Here is a 25833-nt window from a genome sequence, read left to right on the forward strand (position 1 = left end):
TAATTATTATAATATTTTTATGTGTTTGGTATTTTTAAATTACTTGATATTTTTATTTTTAATTTGTTTTATGATTGTTAATCTCAATCTTTGCCTATAATATACTATAAAAATAAATAAATAAATAAAACTTAAATTTTTAAAATTTATATAGAATAATAATTAAGAAACAATATATACATATTCATTATATCTATTGCATTTTATATTAAGTTTTTTTTAGTAGTTTAAAGAATTAAAATCATCAAAATAGCATTTTTCTTATCGTGTTGAAAGAGGTTACCCGCGTGTCACTCTCGTGTAAACCTGTTAAGGACCCGTTATTAATGGGTTATTATCGTGTGACCCGATAATGACTCGATGAGTTATCGTGTTGACCCGAAACCCGTTATTTTCGTGTCGTTTACGTGTCGTGTTAATGGGTTGTGTAACAAATTGTCAAGTCTAATCAAAAGTGAGAGTAAAATAGAAAAAATAGGGATATGATTGTCATTTTGTCAAAAGGTACAAAATTACTATTTTACCATCCTTTTTGTCAAGAGTGTCTCAAAAGTGAGGGTAAAATTGAAAAAAGAAAAATGGCAAAAAGTTGACCACGAGGGTTTTCTTAATATATAGAATAGATATATAAACAAACTAAAATTGTTAGAGACTGGTCATATACTTAGTATCGAAAATGACTTAGAAAACACGAGTTCATTATCACGTGATGTTCTGTGTTAATGAAATAAAGATATATAAACAACACATTCACATATTTTTATTTTATTAGCATAAGAAGTTACCGTGATATATAACTCATGCCATATAAATTGCACATGTGCTATATGAGTCATTCTCTACCATTGTCATTAGGCTTTCATGCAAGGGGGAGAGGATCCCCTCCAGACCCAAACCCACCGGATCCTTCTTCTTTGGTCCTCTCCCAGATTGTTTACAATGAGTTAAAGACCATGAAGAACTCAAGTCTCTCTCTCTCTGCTATCTGCACACATCATCATCTTCTATTCTTTAAATGTTGCAGAAAAAATCAGGAAAAATGTACCACCATCAAAGTTATTGTTAGTATTCACCACCAGTCCGTATGGAAAGATACACACATGGGAAGCTTGAGAAAAAGCTTGATCACGAAGCCAACTCTGGAGAAGCACGACGCCGACTCCGGGAAGACCAACGACGCTGACTTGGGTCGTGCAAATCCAACTAGTTTTTGGAAGGATTTCTATGTTCCTTTCTGTTCCATTTGTAACTCCTCTGCTGGAAAAAAAAATGAAAAACATATGCATAAGGGACATATATAAATGTATAAGATAAGCTAATTTATCAGAGGGTATCATTCTGATCAATTAAAGAATTTGCTGAACAAAAACAGGTACAAAATAGACAGAATAGCCACAGAGAACATATTCAACTTCTTCATGATTTTGTTGCACATTAGAACCTTTAACTGATTTTTAAATCCCTTCTAGCTCCATTGCAACTTCTTTCATCGTGAGACGTCTCTTTCCATTCAAGTCCAAGCATCTTCTTGCAAGGCAAGCAACTGCCTGAATCTGTTCTTTACTTTCCTCCTTCATAATCCGAACATCAACGATATCAAACAGACGTTTCTCTTCCATTTTAAGAATGAAGTATGTGGCTAGACTTTTGCCTTCTTCCGATCTTGTGAATGAAATTGGGTTTTGATTTGTCAAGAGCTCAACGAGGACTACCCCGAAGCTATAAACATCGCTCTTTTCAGTGAATTGGCTTGATTGGAAGTACTCCAGATCCAAGTATCCAAAAGTGCCTTGAACTAGTGTTGTTACATGAGTTTGATCCATGGAAATTGATCTTGAAGTTCCAAAATCAGCTACTTTTGCTCTGTACTTGTCATCTAAAAGTATGTTTGTGGATTTAATATCACGATGATAAATGGGAATGGAAGCTGATGAGTGCAGGTAGAAAAGAGCTCTAGTGACCTCAATGGCAATTCTTAAGCGCATATCCCACGTAAGAGGAAACTCTTTTCATTATCTTCACGGATATACTCGCAAAAGATATCCTTTAAATCTTAAAGTTGATGGCGCCTCTTGTTATTTTTCAAAGATATCCTTTAAATCTTAAAGTGGTCCTTGGCCAATTTCCTATGATTTGGTTTTTAAAATTTAACATATTTCTTTCTACGATTGTATCGATGATTTGAATACCATACGAATCTGATAATTCAATCTGATCCGATCGGAATCCAATTTATTTACGGAATATATGTCTATTCAATTTGAATTGACATTCCAACTTCTAGAACATGTTTATGAATTTATTTTGATATTATATACGAAATAACCATGCTTGGATGCGAATCGACATAACTACACATTAGAAAATGTGTGAGAATTTGAACTCTCCAGACGAAGTCGAGCTAGCGGTATAACCTAGGTAGAGAGCGCTAGTCATGCTATTTGGCTCAGACAAGAATTGTCTGCCCTTCCACTTTTGGTGCCCTCCTGTTTGTGTGGTCACGGTTAAACCACGTAACATTTTATATTACTATTCATTTTTGTTTTATTATCTCTATAAAAAAACAATATAAAATGTTGACATGGCTTAACTGTGACCACACAAAACAGGAGGACACGGGAGGGCACTGGAAGTGGGAGGGCAGACAATCCTTGTCCATTTGGCCTAGCTGATTGGTTGCCCTTGTCAGAAGCTCTAATCATGAGGTTCTATTTCATCCTACCACTCGCTCGATATGCTACATGTGCAATAAATTTTATTATAAATTTTCATTATGCGTTAACATTCAATAGTCAGAGAATATTAAGTTTAAAAGAATATGTTTATCTGAAAGTTGCAAGGTGAGAGAGAATATAAATGTTTCACCTGAAACTAGAAGGAGGAGGGTGAATATATTTATACGTTGTCACATTATGTAGGAAAAATAAGAAGGGAAAGAGGAGAAACTGTCTTTTAACTTTATGTCCTCCCTTCTCCTTAGCTGTGATACTACATTCCCATCCTACCATGTACTCAGATAGGCGGGCTCCAATCAAAAAATGGATTCCAAATCTACTACCCTCCTTCACTTCCCCTCCCCCAACCGGCATACCTATGCAGGATCCTAATTGAGGTTAAGTGTTGGGTATTTACATACCCTTAGTCTCACCCTCTACCCATATGATACTTTGTTTGTATATATTTGCAGGAGTTCGTGAAGTGGATTTACATCTGGTAGACACCTTCTCAATTCGGAGTTTTGCTTTATTCGAGGATGTGATGGTGGTGACGATGTGGTCTCTGCCGCTAAAGATTAGAATTTTTTGCTTTTTGTTTTCTACTGGCTTCAGGCCTAAGCTTATATGGGTCTTTCATTATATCTTGAGTTGTTACTCTCGTTTTCTTGGACCTTTTACATTTTTTGTAGTTATTTACCCTGTCCTTTTTGAACTTTGTACTAGTTTTTGCCTTAATGAAAATTGACTTTCTGATTAAAAAAAAAGGGTATAGTTACCTTACCATTCAAAATGTTAGGCACCCACTAGTTTGTACGTGCTATCTTAGCAAGAGAAGTTTAGCTGCAACTAAACTACCTATTTTTTTGGTCGACATTCCATTAAATACAAGCTTGAATTGATTGACACATCAGATGATATCAGTGTGTGTCATTAGGTTTTCTTCGAAAGGACAAGTGCCATTACGTTAGTAGCCCGCATTTCAAGTCTTTTTTTTCTTTCTTTAGTTTGTTTTTTTATAAATTTAAATTTCTATTTTGGGGAATTAGTTTAGTAGCCCTCTTACACAACCACCAACCAACATTTCAGGTCTTTTTTTCTTTCTTTAGTTTGTTTTTTTTTTTTTTTAAATTTAAATTTCTATTTTGGGGAATTAGTTTAGTAGCCCTCTTACACAACCACCAACCAAAAATAGTTCTGTTACTGAAGTGTATGTACTGGATCCTTTTACCAACCACCAACCATAACAGGTCGAGTCAATTTACTTGTTAATTTTAACGGGTAAAATGACAAGATTTGTCAAGAATTCGTTAAGATAGCAAGTGTAACACGACACGATCCGTTTATTAGGCCTAATAAATAGTATCTCAAACTAAACGCTCGTCACAATTTAACAAAGTTAAAAAATTTTAAAAATAATTTTACACATGACTACTTAGAAGAAATTTTTAAATGCGATAATCACACTGTCACATGTTTTTATTATAACTGTAGGATTATCTTAGAAAATCTCCTTGAATATAATAAAAATTAATATAGAGTCTCAGGAACCATTACTAAATTGAATGGGTCTTACAAATCCAACTAGTTTTTGGAAGGATCTCTATGTTCCTTTCTATTCCATTTGTAACTAGTCTACTGAAAAAAAAAATGAAAAACATATGTTGAAGGGACATATATAAACTTATAAGATAAGCGAATTTATCAAAGGGGATCATTCTGATCAATCAAAGAATTTGCTCAACAAAAACAGGTACAAAATAGACAAAATAGCCACAGGTAAATATAGAACCATATACAGAAAAAGTTAAAAACAAGTACAAATTAAACATCTTAGAGTTTAAAAAATACAAGAAAAAAATTAAAAACGTGCAGAAAGAAACATAATTAATAGATATGATTAAACAGAGGTACGTGAGCCGCTAAAAAATGTGTGTCAAAGTCATCTCCCTTTTCAAATATGCTAAATGTAGGTTGGACCAGTTTGCTCAAAACAGATTGGTGGTCCTTTAGCTTTAGGCTGAAGTAGACACTTTTGGGAGACAGAAGCTTCGGATGCAATTCAGAATCAGTTCCCAAAAGTTGTACCAAACGCAGCCTAAAATCGGTCCATGGTCATTGAAATTTGGACGACGATAGCAGAAGTCGATCAGTTAATGAAGCAATACTACTGTCCACGACTGAACTTGTTGATGTAGAAACAACATCCCAAGGACCAGTCACTTCATTTGGAACATATTTAACTTCTTCATGATTTTGCTGCACATTAGAACCTTTAACTGATTTTTGAATCCCTTCCAGCTCCATTGCAACTTCTTTCATCGTGGGACGTCTCTTTCCATTCAAGTCTAAGCATCTTCTTGCAAGGCAAGCAACTGCCTTAATCTGTTCTTTACTTCCCTCCTTCATAATTCGAACATCAACGATATCATACAGACGTTTCTCTTCCATTTTAAGAATGAAGTATGTAGCTAGACTTCTGCCTTCTTCCGATCTTGTGAATGAAATTGGTTTTTGACTTGTCAGGAGCTCAACGAGGACTACTTCGAAGCTATAAACATCGCTCTTTTCTGTGAATTGGCTTGATTGGAAGTACTCCGGATCCAAGTATCCAAAAGTGCCTTGTACTAGTGTTGTTACATGAGTTTGATCGATGGAAATTGATCTTGAAGTTCCAAAATCAGCTACTTTTGCTATGTACTTGTCATCTAAAAGTATGTTTGTGGATTTAATATCACGATGATAAATGGGAATGGAAGCTGATGAGTGTAGGTAGAAAAGAGCTCCAGCGACCTCAATGGCAATTCTTAAGCGCATATCCCACGTAAGAGGAAACTCTTCATTATCTTCATGGATGTACTCGAAGAGGGTACCATTGGGAACATATTCATACACCAGTAGAGGAACCATTGTCTCCAAACAACACCCGAATAGCTTAACCACATTCCTGTGGTTAAGTTGTGAAAGAACGATAATCTCATTAATGAAAGGCCTAAGATTCCCTTCATCAATCACCTTCGACTTTTTCACAGCGACAATTCTTCCATCTGTCAACATTCCTTTGTAAATAGTACCTTGGCCTCCCTGACCAAGTATTCTGTTCACATTAAAATGATATGTGGCCTTCTCTAGCTCCCTTGGATCAAATATTTTTATTTTCTCAACATTTACTTCACCGGAGCTTAATTGTTCTTTGATCAATAAGCCACCGTTTTGTTTGAAGAACTTCTCTCGGCGTTTAGTATCATTTCTTTTCTTCACTACCTTGTATAACCACCACGCAGCAGCAAGAAGAAGTAATAGCCCCAAGCTTGCACCAATACCTGCACAAATCAATACATTTTATACAAAAAAGTACCCAAATCTTTGGCTAATCTCTCTGGAAAATTTAGTGAACTGTTCAATTTTTTTCGCATTTGAATCCACTGAAAGTTGTTCCAGGCCAATTGAAGGGACAGAGGCGTACCTGGTTTCACTGTAGATTTCTTCTTTTCAGGAGGACCGAAAAAGTAACATTCATAACTCCCAATAGTATTATTACAAATAAAAGTATATCCAAGATTTTCTAGCAAACAAGGGCTCTTCTGTGGATCCACACATTCATCGATATCTAATATGAATTAAGTGCAAAAGGATTGATTAACCAGATGGCAGAAGAATGAACATTATAAAAGATGAATTAGAAATATATAGTGAAAATATTTGCCTTGTATTTGAGGCCATTGCTTGAAATGCCGAACCAATTGTAGTTCAAAATAAAAACAAAATAATTAAAAAATTGTGAATTTGTGAGAGGTTTACCTTGGCATCCATCAGGAAGATACGGATTTCCTTCGTATCCCCTTTTGCAAGAACATCGAAACATTGAATTCGTGTTACTAAAAGAGGTGGAATTGATGAAACTTCCACTTTCACACACAGTTGAATTGTTGAAAGCTATTGATTTATTCGTTGCAAGCGAGTCAAATGTCCGTCTATCAAATGTCCGTCTATCTATCCTCCACTCCAGCACCACAGGAAAGTAGTCCATGTTTTGTATGTCTGAGGCTTTTCTTAGTCCTTCGTTCTCAAACCATTGTCGGTCTATTAAGAATGCATACTTGCATCCCTCTGTGCGTTCCCCGGTTTCCACGCTCTCTATAGTTGTATTGAATACCTGAAGATCTGAAGGGATTGTTGTCTGGCAGCAGTCAATCCCATTGCAGGTACTACTACTAACCATTTCGGCAGAAAGATAAGCACCCGCCAATGGTCGAACCGTTGACCATTGTCATCAGAGCCAAGTTGTTGCATCCGACAGTAGTGAATCTATTGTTGGATTGGGAGAAAACAAAAGGGCCTCCTTCCAAGCTCATCACATAGGCACTGCTCATATCACCACACGTTGACATTGCAGGATAGTTGACACGACATACATCCAGAACTTCAAGTTTGCTGCTATTTAAGAAAGGCTTGGAAGGATTATAAGTATCATTGCAGGATATCGAAAACCATTCATCAAGGTAGCAGTTGGGTCCAATTCCAAAGGGGTATGGAATCGTAACACCCCCACACTGTGCTTGGCAACCAGACTTTGCTAGAGGCGGTGATTGCGCCAATGCGCTACTCATTTGCCACAACAAAACCATCTGAAAAATTTGTACCACCATTTTCATCTCTCTCTCTCTCTCTCTGCTCTTGAACGTGACGGAGAAAATCCGAATTCCCCATCCGTGCTTTATAAGGAGGGGTACGACTAGTAATATATTCTTTTTGCCCATGTGAAAATTCTGTGCTGAATTTTCCTCGATGCGTTGTGCAGAAAGATCAAAGTCAAAGAATAAACATTGAAGGTCGGGATTGGATTCTAGTAACCATGATTGACAAATCTAATTGATAACTGTTACTCAAACCAATGATCTAAACCCAAGTATTTGTGATTGGATTACTATAATAGCAAATTTGTCATGTGCCGTTGACTAATTTACCTTAAGGATTTATAAACTAAATTTGACAATTAAATGATGTGTCACCAATAAGAAATAAGTATATTAATTAATACTTAGGTGATAATCCAATTACTACTTAGTGTTATGGTTTAATGTTATTCTTGGTACTACGGTATAATGTTATTTTTCTTCACTTGTAAGTGAGATGTTTTAAGTTTGATTCTCGCTAGAGTTGAATTTGAACTACATTATTGCCAACCGATTATGAGATTTTGCCTACTTCCCCACACCTTTAGTTTAGATAATATCGTTTTTTTAAAAAAGAAAAAAATAATAATGCAATTATCAATCACCACTTAAAAAAATTTGGTTTCTTAACATTACCCTTAGTACTTCATTTTTTGGTGCTACTTAAGAAAGTTTTACCGGACTTTTCTTTTCTTTTCCTATATTTCCAAACTTTCTTTCTATTAATTTTTTTTAAATTTTTTTAATTGTATAATTTTCCTTTTCTTTCCAGGGTTGATTCAAACATTTAGCGCAGACCATCTTTGGACAGTGAAGGTTATCAGCCAAGTGTCCCTTGACAGTTCTAATTAGACATCCAAGTTGGAAATAGACTGCCAAATATCACCCTCTTTTGACTAGTGGGTGGCGGGAATAAAACAGAAAATTAACGCCACAGAAGTGGACAACACAAAAGCTGATTAGGATTTAGAAGCCTTGCCGTTATTTGTAGTCCAAAACGATAATTCTCTAGTCTTTTTCTAAAAAAATAAAAATACGAGACATAAAATATATACGAACGATGCAAGACGACATTTTTAAACTGCTAATAACAGTTTGCTGAGACAAACATACAATTGTCAAACACATCAATATTTTTACTACAAAAACATCAAGCAAAATCACAACAGACAGACACCACTGAAAAAGCTGGTCAAAACCAGAGAAAAAAATAAAGAAAATTCTCGTTTCCAAACCTAGATCAGGGAAATCTCCAGTTTACATATATGCTAATAGCAGTAGTGAATCTTTCGATGAAGCAGTACCTCCATCCAAACCCGACCCTGTTGATCTCGAAGTAATATCCCAAGGACAAGTTCCTTCTTTTCTAAGATATTCGACCTCGTCGTAGTCTTGTTGCAGGCTATAAGAAGCCTTGACTGATTTCTGAATCCTCTCGAACTCCATTGCCATTTCTTTCATCGTCGGCTGTCTCTTTCCACTCATATCCAGGCATCTGTATGTGAGGTTAGCAACTGACAGAATGTCATCCGTTACACCCTCCTCCTTAACTCGGGAATCAAGAATATCAAACGGACGATTCTCTTCCATCGAAAAATTGAAATATGTATGTAACCAGGCCTCTGATTTCAGGTGACCTTGTTAGAGAAACAGGCTTTTCTCCAGTCAATAGATCAAGAAGGACAACTCCGAAGCTATACACATCGCTCTTATCCGTCAACTGGCTCAATTGGAAGTACTCCAGTTCCAAGTACCCGAAGGTGACAACTACTATTGTGGTGAGGTGCGTTTGGTCAATGGAAACTGATCTCGAAGTCCTGAAATCTGCAACTTTTGCTCTGTATTTATCATTTAAGAGTATGTTTGTAGACTTGATATCCCTGTGGTAAATTGGAAAACCTGTTGCTGTATGTAAGTAGGAAAGAGCTTCGGTGGCAATCCTTAAGTGCATTTCCCATGTAAGTAAAAACTCATCGGTTTCTTCATGCAGATATTGATAAATCATTCCTTTCGGTATGAATTCATAAACTAAGGGAGGAACTTCTGTCTGTAAACAGCACCATAACAATTTAACCACATTCCTGTGGTTAATTTGCGAAAGAATGACAATTTCACTAATGAACTGTGCAACTTCGCCTCCATCAACTAATTTAGACTTCTTTACAGCTACGATGCGTCCATCTGTCAACATTCCTTTGTAAACAGTACCTTGGCCTCCCTGGCCAAGGATTCTATCCACATTAAAATGGTAAGTCGCTTGCTCCAACTCCTTTGAATTGAACAACTTAATTTTCTCAACATTTACTTCACCAGAAGCCAATTGTTGCTCCAACAGTATACCACCATTTTGTTCAAAGAACTTCTCCTTGCGTTTAATGGCTTTTCTTTTCTGTATGAATTTGTGCAACCACCATGCACCAACGAGCAATAACAGGAATTCGAGACCACTGCCGATACCTCAATAACTTTAGAAAATAAGAAAGGATAGTACAAATATAACCAGAGATATTTCACTTTTTCATTTGTTGGAATGTGTTACATGGTTGGTTATGAATTGCTTTTCAAAATTCCAATTCATCTTGGTAATGCTAGATTATGCATTGTTACATATAGCATAGAACGTGTAGTGCAGGGACATACATATTAAGATGATTTTGACCTACGATTTGCTATTCTTTGCGGGAATAGCATCGCCAATCCCCAACAGTATTCACACAAACTTGGTTCTTGCTACACGTCATGTTGAGCACACGTTCATTAATGTCTGGATTAATGCGTATTGAAAAAATTAGAAATTATTCCGTAAAGCATTGAAACTGTTGTATTAGAGTTTTACCTTGACATGCATTGAGAAGAAAAGGATTTCCTTCGTAGCCCCCTCTGCAAGTACATTCAAGCCTTAAGGATTCATTATATATGGAAACAGTGTCATTGTAGGATTGGCAATAAGGCCGGGTTGTGTCAGAACTCACTGTCGTCGCATTTACTTCCATAACGGTTCCAAACACATCAGCTGTGGAATGAAACAAGTTCCATTCCAGCACCACAGGAATATTGTCCCTGTCGTTGATGGCAGAAATGTTTGTTGAATTGTTGACATACCACTGAAACCATTTGCGGTCTACGAAGAATGCGGAATTGCATGAACTCCGTCTTTGATTATCATCAGGTTGGAAGCTGGTATTGAAGGCGGAGAGAAATGAAGGGATGGCAGTTTGGCAGCAGTCCACCCCATTGCATTCATTATGCCCAGTACCGTTACTCTTATTGATCGAAATGTTACAATCGGACTTACATCCACTTGAAATAGAGTAGCCGTCTGAGTTTGAGGTGATGTTGGCCGTAACATCACAACCTACCGCAGTGAACATGTTATCAATGGAATACGCAAAAGGGCTTCCCTCCAAGTTGGCCGTCTGGCGGTTGATTGGCTTGTTGTTGCAATTTGAGAAGGCGATCCGGTTTGTGACCTTGAATGTGTTTCTGTCCTCAACAGAAATTTCCAGCACCTCCTACTTGGTACGGCTCAAGAAAGGTTTTGGATTTCCAGCACCTCCTACTTGGTATGTCAAATTTTGAACAAGTCACATTAACACGAGGAAATTAGCGTGGAAATTGAATGGTAATGTTGATTTTTCTCTTCTTTTCTCAATTTTTTTTTTTTGTTTTTTTGTTTTATATATTTTTGTTGTTGCATTTAGTACTTGACGATTGAAAAATTAGGTGACTTGACGGTGAAAGACTGAAGCATGCTAATTTATAAATATATTATATATGTATAAGTCAAAATTCAAATTGCAAAATATCAGTCAAAGAATAAGAAAATTCATCAAAAAAGATTGGAGGAAGCATCAATCAATCTAATAAACTATTATCTGAAAATTTGATATTTTCAACCTCTAAAAATTTAGAACAAAATATACTATATTCCTTGACGAACTAGGTAAACTTTACTCAACGAAATACTATGTTCCTTGGTCAAACTTAAAAATTCTATTATTCCATAATTTTAAAATTTATTTTCAAATGGTTAAATGATCATCGAATATGAACATCAGGTATATTCAACATGTGTTTTAAACCTCAATTAGCATCCTTACAAAAAAAAAAAAAAAAAAAAAAAATCACCAAAAGTTGATATAGTCGTTAAATCGTGATGGACAATTATGTACGTGCTGGCCGATACCCGAGGGTGACGAAAGTCATTTATTGAGTGTAAATGTTGAAAACAAAGGGTAGATAAGACTTATAAATATAAAGGAATAATGAATATGCAATTAAGGAACGTGTTCAGAGCACACATCTAATCTAGAACACTAAAAGAAATAATATAAAATTGAATAAATAAAAGAATGGATCCTACACCAAGAGGACTTGAAGATACCAATGTGGAAGTACCTGTACGCCGAGATTGTATGCCTCGATTCTAAGTCCTGAAGGGGGTGCAAAACAAACATGAGTGGACTAAGTTGATATATATATAATAAAACAGTTATCAACGTACTATCCCCCAGGTTTTATGAAAACACATATACCATGATAAACATAGGTTTTCCGAAACCCAGCATGCTGTGTAATGTCTAAAATCATAACTTGTATATACAATAATCACTAGTGAATGTCCAATAACCCCCAGGCCCCATGCTGGCTCCTCGTCTCTGAGCAGATAATCAGAGGAAAATACACTCCAGGCCCCATGTCGGCTCCCCGTCCCTGTGCTAAATAGCCAGAGGAAACACACTTCAGGCCCTATGCCAACACCGAAACCGTCTCCCGGGACGGACCAGATCTATCCCTACGCCCCGTAGCGAAAAGGACCACTAGATAAGTACAAAACCAGTGAACATACATATATTGAAAAGCAACTTCATAGTATAAAGTTATCCATCATCTATACTATAAAGAGGTGTTCTAAACATGTTCTAAATATCATATCGTTATCCATCGGATATTCTATAAGAACACAGGTTATAGGAAAAATAGTAATAATTCAAACTAACCTCAGTAAGCATATTATCTCATAAAACATAGTCATCAAATCATGCTTTTCATGTATGCATTTCTACTATCAAAACATGTATTTTTAGAAGGGGTTCACTCACAGTAGTCATGCAACTAGCGAAGATGGAAACACCACAGTTAATTGCCCCTAAGCACATAAATGGTACATTTAGTCAAACTCTACTCGAATGATTGAATTTGGAAAAACCGACTTCAAAAACGGGTCCAGGACGTCGAAATTAGCCTAGGAGGGTGACGGACAAAAACCTGAAAAGTCAACGTTGACCTTTGACAGGTCAAAGTCAAAGTCAACGGTCAGAAAAAGTCAACGTATCAGGTCGGTCAACCGGATTTGGGCTTAGGGTTAGATCCGGGTTGGGCCCTAAGGGTTTAGGGTTAATGGGTTTAAGGGGAAATAGGTTTAGGGCTTGGGCTTGCTGCTGGGCTTGGTAGGACGGCCCAAAGGCTTGAGATAAAAGGTTAAAGGGACACGGGTTGGGCTGCCCTAAGGGATGGGTTACGTTGAATGGCCCAAAGGCCTATCTACAAGGGTTTTGGGGTTTAAACCAAATAAAAGGATAAGGGTTTGGGCTTTATTGGCAACGGGCCAAAGGCCCACGTTTTACAATGCCCAAAGGGTTTGGTTCGAAGAGGCTTTGGGCTTGAAAGCCCGGCCTGAGTTCAAAACATGCGTCGCAGGACCCAAAGCAAGGAGAAGGCCGGAATTTGGCCGGAAAACTGAACAAAATTTAAACCCTCATAACTTTGTAAATACTCAACGAAATCGAGTGATTCAAAAACGGAAATCATAGCTCTCAAAGAGAGGAAGAGAATGGTACCTTACAAGACGTCCAAATCGTCGTTATTTGGCCGGAAAATGCCTCGAAAGCCGTGGAGGTCGTCGGAAACTGGGCAAGATTCAAATGAATATAACTTCTTCAATACTCAACGAAATTGGGTGAAACTAAAAGGAAAGTTGTAGTACTCAGTGAGATGAAGAGATTGATACCTGGTACACCGGCCAAGCCGCCGTGGTTTCGCCGGAAATTTCCTCGACAGGGGTGGTGCTTGCAGAAAAATTTGGAAAAGCTACTCCGAGCTATTTTTTGCGATTCACACGTATACAACACTTAAAACAACCTTCGATCTAACCCTAAAACATAACCCAAGGGTTTCTAGAAGCTTACCAACGTCGGAAAAACACGAAACACGTCGGAGAAGACGATGAACAGTGACACCATCACTGTTGGGGTTTCGTGAAGGTTTGCTTGAGTTTTCCTGAGGTTCCTACGTCCAGTGATGTTGGTTTGGGGTTGTTGTTGCTTGTGAGTGATGAAATCGAGAAGAGAGGGAGAGATCATAGAGGTAGTGCACGGGGAGGGAGAGGTCCAGGGCCAGGGGTGAGGAAAATGAGAGAGAAGAGAGAACTGAGAGAAGACAGAGATGAAAGGCTCGGGGGACAAAAATAAGGGGGTGGGCCCCTTGGGCACACCTAAAAACCATTTTAAAAATGAAAATACTTCCAAATTTTGTCAAAATACAAAAATATTCTTTTCGTTCTGTAAATTCTAGAACAAGTTGTTACATAGTATATATCAATTACATTGACAGTTGGATTGTTCAAATTAATTTTGCTTCCTGAGACAATCCTCGAAGTAATTGAATATTTGAAAATGTCTTAAATCCTTGCCTGACAAAAAAAATTTCAACTTTGCCCAACGAACCTAACCCTAAACTCTAAATGCTAAACCCTAAATCCTAAATAATAAAATAAACGTTTGCCCGACGAAATTCTTAAACTTCTGTCGAGCGACAGATCTTAACCCGACAAAATTATCGAATTTTCATCGGACGATTTAAATTTCTTTTTAAACATGAAAATAAATGGTCATTGTGAACTCAAATAAAGTTGATTGAATACTTTATTTAGTATATAATAATATTACAGAAGTGAACCTTTAATCGCTGTCTATATACTAGTATGTTTCCCTATCATCTTCAATATCCCTTTCATTGCTTAAGTAATCGGTGCTATTGTCAAGCAAGGAATTCCGGTGAATTGGTGGTAGGAGCCCGAGGTCAATAGATAATGCATCTCTTTCAACTGGGGTGACACTCGACATCTCGAGAATGGTGATTCAATGATGTGGTTGCTCTGTACCCTGGGAAGGTTTTCTGGTGGTTGCTCTTTACTCCGGAAAGGTTTTCGGGTGGTTGTAGAAGAATCCTCTTGGTCGGTATCCTCATTGTCATCCTCTTAGTGTAATATCTCATACTGCTCTTATGGAAGCATATGGAAAAGGACGGCGATATAACAATGCTGAAGCAATATTTAGAAGGATGCTGTCTTCTGGGCCTGAACCGTCTGCCGTGACACATCAAATAAACTAAAGATATTTGTTGAGCCGAACTTGTCACTGTCCTAACAACTTCGATTAAATCTTAATTTTCAGTTTAGTGCTGACAACATTTTGATGATGCCGGCATCTTCAATATTTTCAATGTTGCCGCCCTTTGAGCATTATGCATGCTTTCGTTGGAGTCTTTCTACCTGCCTCATATAGTACCTTGAATTACAGGGATGTAAGTTCAAGGAAGCTGAAGAAATATTTGAGACTCTTTTAAATGAGGAAAAATCACCTTTAAAGCCAGACCAAAACATGTTCCACATGATGATTTATATGTATAAGAAGGCGGGGAGCTATGACAAAACTCGTAAGATGTTTGCAGTGATGTCTGAGAGAGGTGTTCCACAATCGACGATCACTTATAATAGCTGGATATCATTTGAAAATAATACAAGGAAGTCTCCAAGATGTATAACCAGGTAAATTTTTGTAAGGTACATGAATAATTACTTAATTAGCCATGTAGCTCGGTAAAGCATGCTAAACCTTCCTATTTGAGTATGCTTTACAATTATAAAATAGGGTTGCAGCAATATTTTGCTGGTCTGTTTTGAAGAAAGAAAATAGTTTCCTTGGTCTGTTTTTTTTACTACTTTTTAAGCATCATTGGTTGATATATGATCCAAATAGAAGAATGTGCGGTCTTGCAGCAATAATTTCCTGGTCTATTTTGAGAAAAAAAAAAAAAAAAAAAAAAAAGAGCTAGCTTGCCTAAATGAGAATATGCGTTTTGTTATCATCGAGGTTTAACAATGATTTTACATGGTTGCCAATCGCACATGAAAATTACTAAAATTGGCAAAGATTATTGATCAAGGAGACGTAAAAATCCTGTATTTTCCTCTTTCTCATGCTTATCATTTTACGTTGTTTTTCTTTTTTTCGCTTTTTCCGAAAGGATTGTTGTGCTAACTAGTGGCAGTAAATGAATACTGATCACCATGTGCACTTTATGGGATAGGCCTAATAAACAAAACTGGATAAGAAAAAGTTTCAACTCTGTAAAATATTTACGTCGTCTTCCCTTCTTGTCTAGCTCCATCACGAGCAGAATACTACAAACCAGTCAATGTTGGATTGGATTCGATCGGCATCTATCAGGTCGTTCCTCTCACTTCTCTCCCTTCACCAATTACCTTGACATGTGTTTGTCGAGCGAAATACCTAGGTCTTGTATGCAATTTATGGTTCTACTGTCTGATAGAACATGAATTATTAGGTGGCATAATGTCAAGTATCGTATGTCAAAAACAGTGGTCCATTTACAGATAATTAAAGATATCCCTAAAAATTTACTCTCTGATCTCGATAGTGACCCCTCTGTTTTTCTTTGTTTTTTATTCAGGTTTAACCCTTATCTTTGCTCTTATATGACGATGCTATCAGCATATGTGAATGCATCTGACATGGAGGGTGCTGAGAAATTCTTCATAAGAATAATACAAGATGCATTTAAACCCAATGTCGTCACTTATGGGACCTTAATCAAAGGGTATTCTAAGACAAATAATATTGAGAAGATGATGGAGAAATATGAGGAAATACTGGCATCTGGTATTAACCAAATCAAACAGTCTTGACGACAATCATGGATGCGTATGGAAAGAACAGAGATTTCGGCAGTGCTGTTGTTTGGTACCAGGAAATGGAATCCTGTAGGCTTCCGCCTGATCAGAAAGCAAAAAATACCCTTTTCTCTGGCAAAAACAGCAGAGGAACAGAAGGTGGCTAACCAGCTTGTAGGAAATTTGGATCAGAGTTAACAATGAACAAGGAACTAGTAAGTCTTTGGTGCCTGTGATGAGAATGATAGTGACGATGAGTATGACGAAGAGGATGATGAAAAGTATGATGATGAATTAGAGTGTTCTTCACAAGTCACTTCATCAAATGATGAGCGAAAACATGAACTGATTTATTTACACTCTGATAATGAGAAAAACCTCGAGGACTTACTTGCAGTTGCAGATTTGTAAAGTTGCGATATTCTATTTTGTGGTATAGTGGCTTGACGGTTAAGCCAAGAATATAAGTTAAGAGTTACTTTGTGGGAGCGGAATTACTTCACACCAGCTTAAGTGAGTATATTTTGCTGCTTGTGAACTATATTGGATCAGTATTCCGGCCACCCTTGATCGTCTTGCTCTTTGAGATGAGACGGAGGGAGAACAAAATCTAACCGTTTGATGTTGCTGCAGCCTAGTTAATGTGCATTTTTTTGGGAATTCGCACTTGTGTATAACCACAAGCACAATTTTGTGATTCAAGTGTTGCAGCTTCCACACTAAAATGTCCGGTAGAAATTTTTACTGCTCATTCTATCAAACAGTGACTTTTGCTTTCAGTCTGATGAGCTGTGTGCAGGGGAAGAAACAAAACAAACATCAAGGCTAATTCTTGTCAACCATGCGATATCAAAACAAAGGATTTCCTACATGAAGCGCAGGTGAAATGAAGTTCGGAAACCTTCATGGTCACCTCATATATCGGTCACCAAGTCTAATCTTTCCGCACTTGCAGATCTCTTCAATCGTTCAGCTGCTTTTTCAACCTACAAAAGCATGGCCATTGGTGAGAACTTAGTCAAATGCACTTCATATTTGCAATTAAGATTAGATTTCGAAATTTAAATTACCTCAGCAGTCCAGTTTGTTCTTGCAGTGAGAACAATTAGAGTTACTGTTTGTAGAAAAACTCCAATGACCAAACCCCACCAAATACCCTGAAATATACAAAAAAATTCATCATTTTTCATCACTCACAAAGAAAATCAATCACTTTACTAGCAAGAGTTAGGAGATATTCAACTTACTGCTACTCCCGTGCTGGTTTTGAAGCCTAGAACACATCCGATTGGATGACCGATAATGTAGTAACATGTCAGGTTAACATAAGCCACAACAGCTTGCCATCCACTTCCGATCGCCACCCCTGAAATTCCACACAAGCTAAATTCTAAACGGCGGCTAAATACTTTGCTTATAGGTTGTTCATCTACTGCATCTATATATCATGTATGAATACCAGAGAGTATAGGTTGAATGCCATTCAAGAAAACAGAGATGGCCAGCAATGGGGTTAAATTCGATACTGCATTTATAACCTCGTTGTCGCTTGTAAAAAGCTTGCTTAGTGACTCGGAATATCAATATAATCGCAGTGAAGATTATGCTAATCAGTATGCTCGTCCCGTTCACTACAAACACCGAAAACTTGGGCACCTTCGCGTGGTCGGCACCGAGTTCATTACTGACTCGAACACTGGCTGCCGCGGCTAGCCCTAACATAAATTGCAAGTCCCAGTTCAAGTAGTTCATGCTGGAATTGCATCACATCAAAAAATGTAAAATTAGATTAAAATGTCTGTTAAAAAACCTGATCAAAATTGACCAATAAAAGATGAAATAGAAAGAAAAAAAAATTATGGTGATTCGGAGCATAAAATATTTCTGAAATAAATTGATTTAGCGAAAGGCTTACCAAATAGAAATGGAGTCCTGATATCAGCACCAGCCCTTGGCTGTACCAAATCTCCAAACTACATCAATGCATGACAAAACCCAACGGTTATTTGTACGTAAAAATGAGTTTTATAAGTGAGACGTAAAGTACAAAAAAGGTGAAAAGAGTAATACATACAAATAAAACCGGAAACAAATTTTTAATCAAAAGAAGAACTTGGGGACGCTAAAAAGACAATAAGTTGTCGCTCTCCGTTCTATTGTGACTAAAACTTTGCAACCGGTTGTATCTGCGTGTATTTCCTAAAAATCTTACACTTACCAGAGCATGATAGCGGATGCAAGAGTCAACTTAAAGTAAGGCCAAATGCCCCTAAAGGCCTTCCCAGAGAAGCCAGTCCAAGTCTCCTTACACTTGGGGCTGACAAAAATGTAAATCCCATATACGACGACAAGAAGCCACCATGAGAAACTCAGAGTGAGAGCCGCCCCCGTCAGCCCATAATCCGCCACATAAACCACCACCCAACTGAGCAGAATGTGGACGAGGAAAACCCCGACCGACATATAGGCCAGAGGGTTGACAATGTTTTGTGCTTGGAGAAACCTCTGCTGAGGGCAGTTTATGGCAAATGCATAGAGCTGTGGGACTATTCCTCTGGCAAATACTTGTCCCTGCGCTGCTATTTCCTCTTTTTGGCCAATGGCTAAGAGGATTGGACCTGACCACCAGTACAAAAATGTTAGGAGCACTGCTGCTCCCAAGTGCAGGATGATTGCTCTTTGGCATATGATTCCCATTGCTGGATATTGTTTGGCTCCATATGCTTGCCCACACACTGTTTGCACAGCACTTGCCATTCCCAACTTTGATTCCAAACCAAGAATTAAGAACACAAAAGTGTTAGTCCAACCATACAAGAAAAATATGGAAAGAAAATTGGGCTACGTGGCTTTTTAGCGTAACAAGTTTGGCACTCTCGGTTTAGATTCAGATACTCCAAACTGAACATTTTGTGTTTTTTTACATGTATAATGTGAGCGCTTGATGCTAACTGAAGCAGCGAAAAAAAAAGACACTAAATGAAAACTGCTATTTGCACTTTAAAATAGACATTCAATGAATCTGGCACGAGTGCAGAATGATTATGTTAGAGTGCTAATAACCGTTGTCGTTAATTATCAGAGTACATTAGCAGTTTGGGTACGTACCATAATACCATAAGCAAGACCCTGAATTCCAACACTGGCAATAGAGGCACCAGCAAGCTCCAAGGCACTCAAATGCCCACAAAACATGAGGGTGGTAAAGCTGAGCATGTAGTTGAATATGGAGACGATGATAGATGAGCCGGATAAAATCCATAAGAGTCTTGATTCCCATGCCACCAGCCTAAGCCACCACCGAACTGCAACGGGCTTGTGCTCCAGGAACTCTTCAACGGCAGTGGACGAAAGGTCAGAAATCCGGGAATGTGAGTCGAGCCCGTTAAGTAGCGGTTGGTACTCTTCTGCCGTCCCCATGGTTATCTCAGCGGCTGAGCCACCAACATTTGATGGTTGTGAAACTGTGTGAGATAGTGTGTATGTGCTTTACGTGGAAGGAGTGTGCATGATGTATTTATACGCTGTTACACTGTGTGGAAAAACAAGGAGGGAAAGAGGAGAAACTATGTTATATTTAACTACCATTCAAAATATTAGGTGTACAGGGGAAGTTTAGCTGCAACTACCTATATATTCTTGAAATTGACATAAAGTCAAATGTCCACATTCAAAGGCAGTGTTCAATTATATATGTATTAACCTTCATGCACATGCTCACATGAGTGCAGAAAATATTTTTTGAATTACGACGTGCTATGCATTACTTACGCGTTTTAAATGTATTTATATTCGAGAATTGCTTCCATAATTTTTTTTGTCAAAAAAGAAAGTCAAATATTTGAAGTAAGTAATATGCTAGAAGAAACCCCTCATAAACCAATCAAAGCAGCTAAATCCACATTAATAAAAGCGATCTTTCAATTTCCATTTACATTCTATTGAATTTACATTAAGATTAGAAAAAAAAAAATTAATAAACAACTGATTGAATCACATTATTCCTAACCCGTTATGAGGCTAAGCCCACTTCCTCCCCTTAGTGTAGATAACATCGTTTGTTCAATTAGAAAAAAATTATCATTTAACAACTAATTGAATCAAATTATTATGAGCATGCAAGAACATTATTTATTTATTTATTTTATTTTTTATTTTATAATTGGCACTACACGTCTCTTAAGTATTTGAAAATAGAGAAATAATATTTAATAAACAACCGTGTGCAAAATGCATTTTTTGAATCACAGCTTACGTGCGACTTATATATTTTAAATGTATTTATATGCGTAAATTGCTTCAATATTTTTTATTTCATTATTTTCTTTTCTTTTTATCACCGGAGCTACGCACATTTTAAGTTGTTTTGAACACAATATTGATGATTTTTCTTATTTTTTATGATATTTTCCTTTCTCCTTCACATAAGCACCATCAACTTTCACTCATTCTTTCATTTTTTGTTATTCATTTATCTCTTCGCACTTATATTTATATTATATTTTATGATGAAAAAATTACCAAAATCGCCTACATTATTTGATGCATTATTTTTGGTTGCGTTTGATTTTTTTTTTTTTTTTTTGGAGGCATTTTTGTCCAAAATGTTTTGGTGAAGTTGTGACCCCAAATGGGGTCTGCTGGCTTTATATATAAAGATAAACTAAAATTGTTAGTGGCTGGTCAGGTACTTGGTATCAAAAATGACTTACAAGACACGAGTTCATTATCACGTTATGTTCTGTGCTAATGAAATAAAGATATATGAACAAACACTTTCACATGTTTTTATTTTATTAGCACAAAAAGCTACCGTGACGACAAACTCATGCCATATAAATTGCACCTGCGCCATATGAGTCATTCTCTACCATTGTCATTAGGTTTTCTTTCAAAGGACCAGTGTCATTAGGTTAGCGAGGCACATTTCAGTTGACGACGCCTCTTGTTATTTTTCAAAGATATCCTTTAAATCTTAAAGTGGTCTTTGGCCAATTTCCTATGATTTGGTTTTTAAAATTTAACATATTTCTTTCTACAATTGTATCGATGATTTGAATACCATACAAATCTGATAATTCATCCTGATCCGATCGGAATCCAATCTATTTACAGAATATATGTCTATTCAATTTGAATTAACATTCCAACTTCTAGAACAAGTTTACGAAGTTATTTTGATATTGCATACGAAATAACCATGCTTGGATGCGAATAGACATAACTACACCTTAGAAAATGTGTGAGAATTTGAACTCTCCTGGCGAAGTCGAGCTAGCGGTATAACCTAGTTTGAGAGCACTAGTCATGCTATTTGGCCCAGCTGAATGGTTGCACATGTCAGAAGCTCTAATCATGAGGTTCTATTTCATCCTACCACTCGCTCGATATGCTACATGTGCAATAAATTTTATTATAAATTTGCATTATGCGTTAACATTCAATAATCAGAGAATATTAAGTTTAAAAGAATATGTTTATTTGAAAGGTGCAGGGTGAGAGAGAATGTAAGTGTTTCACCTGAAACTAGAAGGAGTAAGGTGAATATATTTATACGTTGTCACATTATGTAGGAAAAATAAGAAGGGAAAGAGGAGAAACTGTCTTTTAACTTTATGTCCTCCCTTCTCTTTAGCTGTGATACTACATTCCCATCCCACCATGTACTCGGATAGGCGGCCTCTGATAAAAAAATGGATTCTAAATTTGCTACCCTCCTTCACTTCCCCTTCCCCAACCCGCATACCTATGCAGGATCCCAATTGAGGTCAAGTGTTAGGTATTTACATACCCTTAGTCTCACCCTCTACCCATATGATACTTTGTTTGTATATATTTGCAGGAGTTCGTGAAGTGGATTTAGATCTGGTAGACACCTTCTCGATCTGGAGTTTGGCTTTATCCGAGGATGTGATGGTGGTGACGATGTGGTCTTTGCTGCTGGAGATTAGAATTTTTTGCTTTTTGTTTTCGCACTACAAGAAAAATGAGCTTTGGGTACAAAATAAAGGGCACAATTGAGAATTTTGTGTCAGTTTGACCACCAAAAAGCTTAAACAATTCCCATTCCATAGAGGGCACCATCTATTGTGCCCAATGTTAAAAAAAGTAGACACAAAACACTAATGGGCACGGAAATCGTGTCGAGTGGGGTCACATGACAACTTTTTTACTGAAAATGGGCACAAAAAATATTTTGTGTCTATAAAAATTATTTGTCAGAGGCACTATATGTTCTCTCTCGTTTGTCTTTACCTCCACTAGCACACCAATAATTAAAATTTATAAAATTGTGGTAAATAATTGTATGAAGCTGTTTATTACCGTGCAATATTTTAGCCTCAAAATAAGTTAGCAATAATGTTGTTCAAATTTGTTTTACCTGAAAGCTGAACCTCAGATCTCTCACTTACAAGTAAAGAAGAATACTACTACACCGTAGTACTAAGTGGCATGTTTTAGATTTACAAAGGATCATTTCCTGGTGCAATGAATGTTTGTTAGATTCGTATCTTTTTGAACTGCTTTTTAGATTGTTATCTTCTTGCAGGTTTGTTTTTTATACTTGGTGATATGGTTTTTGGTTTTAAAGTCCTACCTGCACTGACACATAACCAACAATTGTGCCCTTAGGGTTGGTCTCTGTGCAAAAGTTAGTTGGTCTTCAGATAGACAAATGAGTTAATAATTGTAGATTCCTTTTTATGACACTAATGATAGAAATTGTGTCCACTAAATATTAATAAATAATAAATCACTCTACTTCTCATTGGGTCTTCAAATAGAGAATATATTTTAATAATTATAAATTCCTCTTTTCTGACACAAATGTTAGAAATTGTGTCCAGTAAATATTAATAAATAATAAATACTCTATAGCAAAAGAATATGTTGGCACAATTATGGATTTGTGCCTTTATTCTACCATAAAATGTCCACACACTCCCTTACTAATTTGTATATGGAAATTAAGAAGGTTGCTTCATACACTTGTGTTTCTTTTGAATTTGATCAAGTTCTACATCATTGAGAATGGCGGATAGGCGACGTCGTGGAGTTAGAATTGGAACTGAATCTCCAGCATCACATTCGTATATTGCTTCCAACATTACAACAGCAAATTCCACAACGAATCCTCCAGTTCAACGTCCACGACAACCTGTTAATGCCGGGCGCATACCTCGTTCTTTTGATAATCAGTACATTCTTACTACTTTTGCTGATGGTCGCCTTGGCTACGCATTACCCTTCAATAACGGATGCGTACGCGCACCTCAAGGACGTGTATTGCCAGCATGGGCAAACCCAGGTAGGACAGAACAATATCCTGTCAATTTGGTTTCTGCTGAAACAACAACTAAACAGTCTACCAGTTCTGTCGTTATTATTGAAAAACCACGCACTTATCAAGCACAAATTCGTCCTAGAGGTCTGTCTCTCCCACAGTTGAGCTCACGAAATATGCAGAATGTTACCGTTGAGATTTTAAGCAGCGATGACGAGGACAATTAATATATTTTGTATTATGTTATATTTCACTGGTGTACTGTGAAAATATAACTATCTTATGCTATGCTGGACTCCTCTTGGGTCCTTTTATCAACTTATGTAGTATTACAATATAATAATATTTTCTTTCTAATTGGCCCATGATATAGATACTCCCAACATTATATATTTTTTGGTTTATAATTATGTTTCCCGGTTCATACAAAAAAGAAAAAACAAAAGAAAAGAAAAAACAAAAGAAAAACGAAAAGAAAAAAAGAAAAAAATAATAAAAGAACAACGCAAGCCTTTTATCATGCTAAACACAATTAACCTTCGATAGAGCTTCAAAATTAAAACAAAATTGGACTATAACTAATAATGGCCTTGTGAAATCCCATACTCGAAATTTCACTACTAATTACATATCTCGTTATTTAAATTCGTATTTTACGTTTACATTATTTTCATTAGTTAATTTTAATTCCATTGATTTTTGGAATTAAATCGAATAACTATCGGATTTGAATTTTCGTAATCAATCTTTAAAATTCGTTGACCTTTCAAGTTCACAATTGATGTTTTCAAATAGATCTCGAGACAACGAACGCACAGATGAAAACCGTTTGCGAATCCGGATTATAACGGCATAGTTACAAACATTTGAAGTCATTTCACTAAACTATAGATTTAAATGAATATAAACTCCCACCTTGTGGGAAAGAGGCCATTCAGGCCAAAGGGAAGGAACCAATAAGTTAAATGGTGGAGGACCAATCAGAATTTTGGGGGGGGGGGGGGGGGGTGTTGGAGGTTGAGCAACCAATCAGAAATTAGAAAGAAAAAAAAAATACTATGCGAATCAATGCTCGAGTTATGTTTTGCCATATCCCGAAGACGGGGTATGATAGACGTACGGATACTTGATGACGTCACGCGTCAATCCGGGACGTATGTCGAGATCGGAAGTGACAAGCTTATAAAATTGGATTTATAATAAGTTTCCCCTTTCTCCAAATTGGACTTCTCCCTCTCTTTTATGGTGCAAGTTTGGGTTTCCCACTACTAAATTCAAAAACTTAGGTTTCCACCACCGCATTACACAATTGTGCCCACTAACTCTTATAATAATAATTAAAATTCTACCCTAATTCTATCTCGGGTCCCTTCTATCTCTTTCCCTTTAGTTTCCCCTTTCGCCCTGCTTCCCCTCAGATTCTTTCTCTCACCTTCGTCTCTCTCTCTCTCCAACCCTTCTTTCTCTCTCTACCTTCTCCAGACAAATCGTGGAGGCTCTTGAGCCCCATAATCGCCAGAATCCCCTAGCAGAAACCCCATGCACGTGATGGAGGAAGGTTTGGGAAGATCGGGGTCTGGTAGGGAGAGATCAAGGGAGGGGGTGGGTCGGGTTTGGGATGATCGGTGGATGTAGAGCCTGAATCGGAAATCGCGTTGGGATCGGAGTCCGATAGGGAGGGATCATGGGAGGGAGGTGCGTCAGGTTAGGAGGTGTTGGTGAGGGAAGAGCAGGTGCGAGTCGAAGAGGGAGTGAGGAGTCGTGGTCGTCATCAATATTTCATCGCCGTTGTGGAAACCTTCGAATTCGGAAAAATGGTTTGTCTTCTTCCCATTTTCTGGAAAAATGGTTTATGGGTTTTCAATGTTATTGCATGTTCCATTCAAATTATGATTTGGGTGTCTTGGATTTTAAATTTTAAATCTTGGCATGGCTTCTGACTCCATATTGTTAGTTGCTCGTGGGTTATGTCCCAGACTCCAAATTTTACAAAGTTGAAGCGATTCTGAGGTGCAGAAACGATTCACTCATCTGTTTGGTTCTTAATTTTGTTTACGTTGATTGTTTATAGCTCTGCTGCATGTCTGCTGTGCTTTTTTCTTCTATTACTTTTGTGTGTGGAATACATGAGGTTATGGGTTTTACTTTCATCTAATTATTTCTTAATCTTTGCTATGATTATGG

At 37.1% G+C, this 25833-nt stretch overlaps 1 long non-coding RNA gene and 5 pseudogenes across 1 annotated transcript; 1 reads left to right on the forward strand and 5 right to left on the reverse strand.

Moving 5' to 3' along the window:
* Nucleotides 1–1049: 1049 nt before the first annotated feature.
* Nucleotides 1050–3089, reverse strand: LOC137709097 (wall-associated receptor kinase-like 1; annotated as a pseudogene).
* Nucleotides 3090–4495: 1406 nt separating this feature from the next.
* On the reverse strand, nucleotides 4496–7415 carry LOC137709098 (wall-associated receptor kinase-like 1; annotated as a pseudogene).
* Nucleotides 7416–8647: 1232 nt separating this feature from the next.
* Nucleotides 8648–13632, reverse strand: LOC137709099 (wall-associated receptor kinase-like 10; annotated as a pseudogene).
* Nucleotides 13633–16040: 2408 nt separating this feature from the next.
* LOC137709100 (pentatricopeptide repeat-containing protein At3g59040-like) lies at nucleotides 16041–16775 on the forward strand (annotated as a pseudogene).
* Nucleotides 16776–17191: 416 nt separating this feature from the next.
* Nucleotides 17192–17719, reverse strand: LOC137708453 (uncharacterized). The gene is made up of 3 exons (XR_011064791.1): nucleotides 17612–17719; nucleotides 17435–17521; nucleotides 17192–17350 (listed from the first exon to the last, which is right to left on the reverse strand). It is a non-coding gene; the product is annotated as an uncharacterized lncRNA (long non-coding RNA).
* A 90-nt stretch (nucleotides 17720–17809) lies between these two features.
* LOC137709101 (protein DETOXIFICATION 41-like) lies at nucleotides 17810–19784 on the reverse strand (annotated as a pseudogene).
* Between the last annotated feature and the right edge of the window lie 6049 nt (nucleotides 19785–25833).

The sequence above is a fragment of the Pyrus communis genome, chromosome 11 (assembly GCF_963583255.1).
Source record: "Pyrus communis chromosome 11, drPyrComm1.1, whole genome shotgun sequence".
Lineage (NCBI taxonomy): Eukaryota > Viridiplantae > Streptophyta > Magnoliopsida > Rosales > Rosaceae > Pyrus > Pyrus communis.